Below are 8124 nucleotides of genomic sequence, written 5' to 3'. Positions count from 1 at the left end.
ATATTAGCTGTTTTGTTCTCAATACCCTTCCTAATGATCCCAAGCATAGAATTGGCCTTCTTCACTGCCACCGCACATTGGGTCGACACTTTCATCGACCTGTCCACCACCACCCCAAGATCTCTCTCCTGATCTGTCACAGATAGCTCAGAATCCATCAGCCTATATCTAAAGTTTGATTTTTTGCCCCAATGTGCATGACTTTACACTTACTGACATTGAAGCGCATCTGCCATTTTGCTGCCCATTCTGCCAGTCTGGAGAGATCCTTCTGGAGCTCCTCACAATCACTTCTGGTCTTCACCGCTCAGAAAAGTTTGGTGTTGTCTGCAAACTTAGCCACTTCACTGCTCAACCCTGTCTTCAGGTCATTTATGAAGAGGTTGAAAAGCACCGGTCCCTGGACAGATCCTTGGGGCACACCGCTTTTTACCTCTCTCCATTGTGAAAATTGCCCATTGACACCCACTCTCTGCTTCCTGGCCTCCAACCAGTTCTCAATCCATGAGAGGACCTGTCCTCTAATTCCCTGACTGTGGAGTTTTTTCAGTAGCCTTTGGTGAGGGACCGTGTCAAACGCCTTCTGAAAGTCCAGATATATAATGTCTACGGGTTCTCCCACATCCACATGCCTGTTGACCTTTTCAAAGAATTCTATAAGGTTCGTGAGGCAAGACTTACCCTTACAGAAGCCATGCTGACTCTCCCTCAGCAAGGCCTGTTCGTCTATGTGTTTTGAGATCCTATCTTTGATGAGGCATTCCACCATCTTACCCGGTATGGATGTTAGGCTGACCGGCCTATAGTTTCCTGGGTCCCCCCTCCTTCCCTTTTTAAAGATAGGCGTGAAATTTGCTATCCTCCAATCTTCTGGCACTGTGGCCGTTTTGAGGGACAAGTTGCATATTTTAGTCAAGAGATCTGCAACTTCATTCTTCAATTCCTTAATAACTCTTGGGTGGATGCCATCAGGGCCCGGCGACTTATTGATCTTTAATTTATCAATGAGGTCTGAAACATCTTCTCTTTTAACCTCTATCTGACGTAACTCCTTGGTCAGGAGGGTCCGTTCGGGCAGCGGTATCTGCCCGAGGTCTTCTGCCCTGAAGACAGATGCAAAGAACTCATTTAATTTCTCTGCCATCTCTAAGTCTCCTTTTATCTCCCCTTTCCCTCCCTCACCATCCAGAGGGCCAGCCGCTTCTCTGGCGGATTTCCTGCTTCTAACATATTTGAAGAAGCTTTTATTATTCCCCTTAATGTTGCTGGCCATGCGTTCCTCATAGTCTCACTTGGCCTCCCGTATCACCTTCTTACATTTCTTTTGCCACAGTTTATGTTCCTTTTTATTCTCCTCATTAGGGCAAGACTTCCATTTACGGAAGGAAGCTTCCTTGCCCTTCACAGCCTCTCTAACTTGGCTGGTTAACTTGGCCGGTTAACTTGGCTAACTTTCTTGGCTCTGCCAGAAAGTAAATAGTGAGGAGGCTGTCCTCAATTCAAAGGGGAGAGAGTTCCAGAATGCAGGTGCCACCACCAAGAAGGCCCTGTTTCTGGCCGCCATTGCCTTCACCTCTCTTAATGGCGGCACAACCAACAGGGCCCCCCCCCCCCAATGACCTCGGAGAACAAACTGGACTATACGGAAGAAGGTGGTCTCTCAAATATGGTGGTTCCAAGCCATTTAGGGCTTTAAATGTCATAAACTGCACCTTGAATTCAGCCTGGAAATGAATGGGCAGCCAGTGCAGCCACCACAGCAGCGGCGTGACAGAGTCAAACTACCAACCTCCAGCAACTACACGAGCCACCGCATTCTGCACTAGTTGTAGCTTCCAGACCGTCTTCAGGGGCAGCCCCACGTAGAGCGTATTACAATAATCTAATCTTGATGTCACCATGGCATGGACCACCGTGGTCATATCCGCCCGAGACAGGTACAGCTGCAGCTGGTGCACCAGCTGAAGCTGGGCAAAGGCACCCCTGGCCACAGCTGACACCTGGACATCCAGGAGCAGCTGCAAGTCCAGGAGAACCCCTGAGCTGCAAACCTGTTCTTTCAGGGGGAGTGCAGCCCCATTCAGAGCAGGGCAATAGTCTAGTATCCGCATCGTGGATTTCTGAACCAGGAGGACCTCTGTCTTATCAGGATTTAGCCTCAGCTTATTCACCCTCATCCAGACCCCAACTGCCTCCAGGCAGCACTCCAGGATAGAGACAGTCACCCTGGAGTCCGGTGGAAAGGAGAGATAGAGCTGGGTGTCATCGGCATATTGATGGCACCCCACTCCAAACCCCCGGAAGACCTCTCCCAGTGGTTTCATGTAGACGTTAAACAACATGGGGGACAATATTGAACCCAGTGGCACCCCACACCTCACGGGCCAGGGTGCCGAACAGGAGTCCCCCAGTACCACCATCTGGGACCTGTTGGCCAAGAAGGACGGAATCACTGCAAAACAGTGCCCCCGATCCTCACCTCGGCCAACTGTCCCAGAAGGACACTGTGGTCAATGGTGTCGAAAGCCACTGAGAGGTTCAAAAGATCTAGCAAGGATGCACTCTCTCCATCCAGCCCTCGGTGTAGGTCATCCACCAGGGCGACCAAGGCCGTCTCCACCCCGAAGCCAGGCCTGAAGCCAGATTGAAAGGGATCCAGATAATCCACTTCATCCAGTGGAGCTGAGACGCCACCACCCACTCAATCACTTTGCCCAGAAATGGGAGGTTCGAGACTGGCCGATAGTTGTCTAATATAGAGGGGTCTGGAGAGGGCTTTTTCAGGAGGGGGTGAACCACTGCTTGCTTTATGCCAAAGGCAACACCCCCTCCCTCAAGGATGAATTTACTACCCTCTGTCCACTTGGCCAGACCCTCCCGGGCAGATCTAACCAGCCATGCTGGGCATGGATCCAGCAGGCAGGAGGACGGACTCACACCCCAAAGGATCCAGTGTACATCCTCAGGTTCCACGAGCTGAAAAGAATCCCGCAAAACAGGACTAACAGATGCACGAGGACATCACTAGACATTGTCAACATAGAGTCCAAGTCATGGCAAATCCGACCGATTTTATCTGCAAAGTGCCTAGCAAACATGTCACAGCGGACTTCCGAGTGTTCCTCCAGATTAATTATTGGGGTCTGATGGAGAAGACCCCGTACAACATGGAACAATTCTGCTGGTCGGTTCTGTGCGGATGCAATAGTGGCAGAGAAGAAAGAATGCTTTGCTGCCATCATCGCCACATCACCCTATAATGGGCCCTAGCTCATGTTCTGTCAGACTTGCCACAAGTCTTTCTCCACCGTCGCTCAAGATGCCTACCCTGCCGCTTCATCATCCGCAGCTCCTCAGTAAACCAAGAAGCTACATTGACTCTGCTATGTGGCAGATGCCGCTTAGGAGCAATCTCATCCAGATTAGGGCCAACTCCCTATCCCAGAGGTCAACCAGAGCCTCTGATGAGTCACTGGCCTTAGCAGCAGGAAAATCCCCCAAAGCCCTCAGGAAACCATTTGGATCCATTAGTCTTCGGGGGCGGACCATACAATAAGGTCCTCTGCCTCTGCAGAGACAGGAGACCACAACAAGTCTAAACCTTATCAGGAAGTGATCTGTCCATGACAACGGAGTGATCTTGATCTCCTCCACATCCAGATCACCATCCCTTTCTCCAGACAGAAATACGAGGTCTAACTTTTCCAGCCTCCTGGGGAGGGCTGCACGAGGACTGCAGCATCCAGCTCATTAAGTGGGGAAAGTAGCAGAAATTGCCTGTATGTGATGTGTCCCTCACAGAAATGTGAAAGACAAAGTGTTACGTGAAAATCCACTGTTTCCTTTTAAGTTGTGATTTTTATATCTGGTTATGTTATTATGGACTAAAATATCATACAGGCCAAGCAAACAGGCCCGATTTCCAAAACCCTGGTAAAAGTCACAAGTTTACACAACCTCTACCTCTCCATGCACACAGCAACAAAGTCTAAAGCATTGTATTGTTTTAAGAAATGGTCTCCTGATCCAATCACTGTTATGCAAACCCATTAAACCTCAACACACAGGACAATCAAGTCAAGTCAAGCTCATTTGTGACAACAAGGAATCTGGCATAGTGAATCATTGTTTAAATGTTTCCTATTGTTGTAGCTTAATCACCGTATGCAGATTTGAACAGCCAGCTACCCCCCCCCCCAAGGAGGCCAGCCTTTGCTGATAGCTGACTCCTTGATCATCCTGTTTTTCTTGCATGCTCCACATGTTCCACTGTGTGTAGTGAGCATGCACATCCAGGACAGTTTTAGGCCACATCCAGGTCATTCAGGTCAGCAAAAACCCTTAAAAGAGAAGGCTGCCATGTGCTCCCTCTCTCTCTGGTTGCCCCTGCAAGGCAGGGGTCCTCCTTCCAGGACTTCCCCCCCATCTGCTCCCCAGGATAGGTAACTATATCTTGCGTCTGGAACCTTTTCCCTTCTCCCCCCCTTTTTCTCCCCTTCTCTACCCATCTTTAGTCAGCAACTGGGTTGGCAGATCAGGGACCCCTAAAATCCTTCCCTAAAATCTTTCCCTTTTCCTGATTTCCTCGGATGCACCAAATACCCTTCACATGCAACCACCAGAAGCTAGGTACACTAGACACAAGTACTAGAAACATATACTTATCAATTTTCCATGTGCATTATGTATACCTATGTGTTTTTGCAATAAAAATATAATCCTATTGAAAGTTCTCTTTTTCCCAGTCTCTTTTCAAGCTAAAAAGGAATTTCTTTGCATTATGCTGTTTTGTTATCTAGCCTGAAGTTTTCAAAAGAGTAATATAATAATTCCCCTTAAAACATAACAGCCCTTTTTGGTAACAAAAGGGCATGCGGTTTTAAGAAGGGCAATACAGTCAGTTCTCATTATTTGCTAGGGTTAGGTTCCTGGAAACCCTAGTGGATAGCAAATTTGCAGATAATGAACCATTGATCCTATAGGATAAATCGGGTTAGGTACAAGGGGTACCATCAAGAGAATCCAGCAAAGACCCTCAGGAAGCCATCAGAATGCAGCAGGAAGTACCAAAATATCTCTCAATGCCTCAGAGACCTTCCAGAGGCTGCAGGGACCTTCAGAATGGTGCCTGCAACCAGCACATATCCCTTTAAAATGACTGCTGGAAGCTTCTGCCACCCATTTTCAAAGGGTCCATGTTGGTCACAGGCACCATTCTGAAGGTTCCTGCAACCTTCAGAAGGCTTCTGCATAGCAGATAATGAGAACAGAGGTGCAGATAATGAGAAAAGGTAGCAGTTCTGCCCCTTGCAGATAAATGAATTTGCAGATAGCAAATTTGCATATAAAGAGAACTGATTATATCTACCTCCCTTGTTGCAGGGAGGCCTCACTTGTTGCAAATGTAAGGTTATAGAGCTCAGACTTAGGTCAACAAGTGGGTCTGTCTCAGCAGGCAGTAGTCTTTTCCCTTTTTTCAGTCCTGGGAACTGATAATTTTTACTTAAAGTTCCCTTGGCCCTTCCCTAAGAGTTTAGTGAGGTTTGTAGAGGATACAGATTTGAGGCTTCTGTTTCCTTTTCAAAGCTGTAGAAGAACCGTAGATGTTGATCAAATTTCCCTGTAGTATGAGCTACTAATGTCTCTCCTGTACTTAGTACATAATTGAGAAAATAATCAGGATAATGGGCTTCTGCAGAGAGCTACTAATTATGTTTAATCTAGTAAAAGTGTCATCAGATCAGAATGAATTCCTGTCAGTTCCATACTGCAGTTATTGAAACCGGTGAATTATTTGAGCTAGCGTTTGTTTTATCAGTTAAGACCGTAGAAGTAATGAAAAGCCAAATAGCTTCCTTATAGGTCTTGCAGCCGGACTTGCTGTTCTGAACAGCTTTCCTTAGTCTCTAGAGGACTCTAATGTTTTCATCTATCCCAACCCCCCCAAGTTCCATAGTTAATGTCTTGTGCAATTATGGCATGTTATGTTAGCCTTGATTTCTTGCCCCTTCCATCGAGCAGGAACCTAATTAGTAAGAGCAGTATATATACTAAATTGTTTAGATGTCACTAGAGAAGGTGATTGTCACTGACCACTGTTTTACATATTCCACAATTTTCAAATCAAATTGTATGGCGCTGCCTCATGCATGATGTAGTTCTCATGTAAGGAAGTAACTTATTGCAAAGTAAATTGGCTGAACATTGCAGTATAGGACCCCAACTCCCCAAATACCCATACCAATTAGGTGGTATAGGTTTTACTTAGGCTTATCAAGACATATTTAAAGGTGGTTAATACAGTATGAAGCTGTAGTAATACATCCAGTTCTCATTTTAGAGGTTTTTGCCAAAGGATACATTGCCACTACCAAGAGATTAGGCATAACTGTATCCATTGCAGCTTAATTCTCTCCCTCCCTGAAATGAATCATAGAGTCAGTCTTTCCACCTGGTAAATCACCAGTATGGTTGGTGATTGCCCTCAAAGCACATGTTGTGTGCATTTGACAAGACTAGAAATCTGTCACCTGTATTGACATCTCAAAAACAACAACCCAGTAAGGAATATTACTGGAAGGGTAATGGTTTCTTACAGTTAAATCAGGTGACAAGGCTAAAAAAAAACCTAAACATTGTTCTTAATAACAGCAAAATATAAAATAAGAATAAAAAAGGGTAAATTAAGGGTAAATTAAATTAAACTTAAATCCTAAAATATCCATAGTATCCATATTCACCTAACGATTTACATTAGATTATTTCCAAACCACCAAGGAGCTTTAAAGCACTATCTTATACCATAATTTTGTTTATCACCTCTAGCACAGACTTCGAGACCTCTTCATTTCATCAGATGGGCAGTCATTTTAGAGAAACTTTGTTTTTACCACGTCTGAAAGTTCATCCCTGTTAACCAGAATAGGTATCAGGTAGGTAGAGTGAGCACTGTCTTGCTGCAGGCATTAGAAGAATATATGTAGAAGAGATTCTGCTGACCCCTGATTACTGGGACAGCACATGAAATGCATTCCTACCACATCAGAGCGGAGACCTTGGCCACTACCAATGGCACTGTTCAGACACCCTGCATTGTCGCAAACTGTTGCAAAGGATCAGAATATTAATGTATTTAGACCAAAGTTTTAATCTAATATAGACTGTTTGGTGGCTATCCTGAATGGGATAGGGCTTCATTGCCAAATGTCTGGGATAGGACTCTGTTCCAACAGTGACGACGCTCCTGCAGCCACTCTCGGTGCAATTCCTGGGATACCTGGGGGGAAGAGGGTCGCAGTCCTGTCCCCCTAAGTGCAGCACCTGAGGCATTTGCCCCCCTTGCACCCCCTCTGGGTATGCCACTGCCTCTGGAGGCGAGGGGAGTGTGGGTACGTTTAAAAGCCCCTTGCTCCCAGCGCTGCTGCAGTTACTGTGGCAGCGTTGCTGCCCCCTTCCCCACCCTTGCAAAGACTTACCTGGTTCCCAGCTCCCCTGTAGGAGTTTGGGAACCACCGGTCTAGAGATAGTAATACAGGCATATGCCTCTGGGCAAATTTCTCAGTTCGCCTCATGCTGAGTCTGGTGCTTCTTTGGGAAAAGTGTTTCAAGGGCAGCACTTGTGCATTCCTATTGATGACATCATTGCTTGTGCTGTTGGAGAAATTCCAGAACTTTGCTTAACATTCTGCTACCCCTTGACCACCCCTTTGCTTAGAAGGTTGCATAGAATTCTACTAAATTGAAGAAATTGCTCCCTAATAAATGTGCACAGGAGTTCCTGGAAAACTCCAACAGCATCTAGGCCAGGGGTGCTCAATAGGTGGATCGTGATCTACCGGTAGATCACGAGGCAAAAGGAGTAGATCGTGGAATGCCGACCCCCCCTTCAGGTGCCTCTGGGAGGCAACGCCGGGAGTAAGGCCCATTGTACTCAATGGGGCTTACTCCCAGGTAAGTGTGGCTAGGATTGCAGCCTTACAGCCTAATCCTAGGCATGTCTATGCAGGAGTAAGTCCTGTTATACTCAGTGGGGCTCAAGGTACACCAACATACATTGTACACATAAATGTTATATGTTATGATGGCGCGAACATTGTAAAAAAAACTCTGGTAGATCTCCGGGCC

Source organism: Tiliqua scincoides, chromosome 2 (genome assembly GCF_035046505.1).
Source record: "Tiliqua scincoides isolate rTilSci1 chromosome 2, rTilSci1.hap2, whole genome shotgun sequence".
In the NCBI taxonomy this organism is placed as follows: Eukaryota; Metazoa; Chordata; class Lepidosauria; order Squamata; family Scincidae; genus Tiliqua; species Tiliqua scincoides.
Note: the sequence above shows the minus strand (reverse complement) of the source record.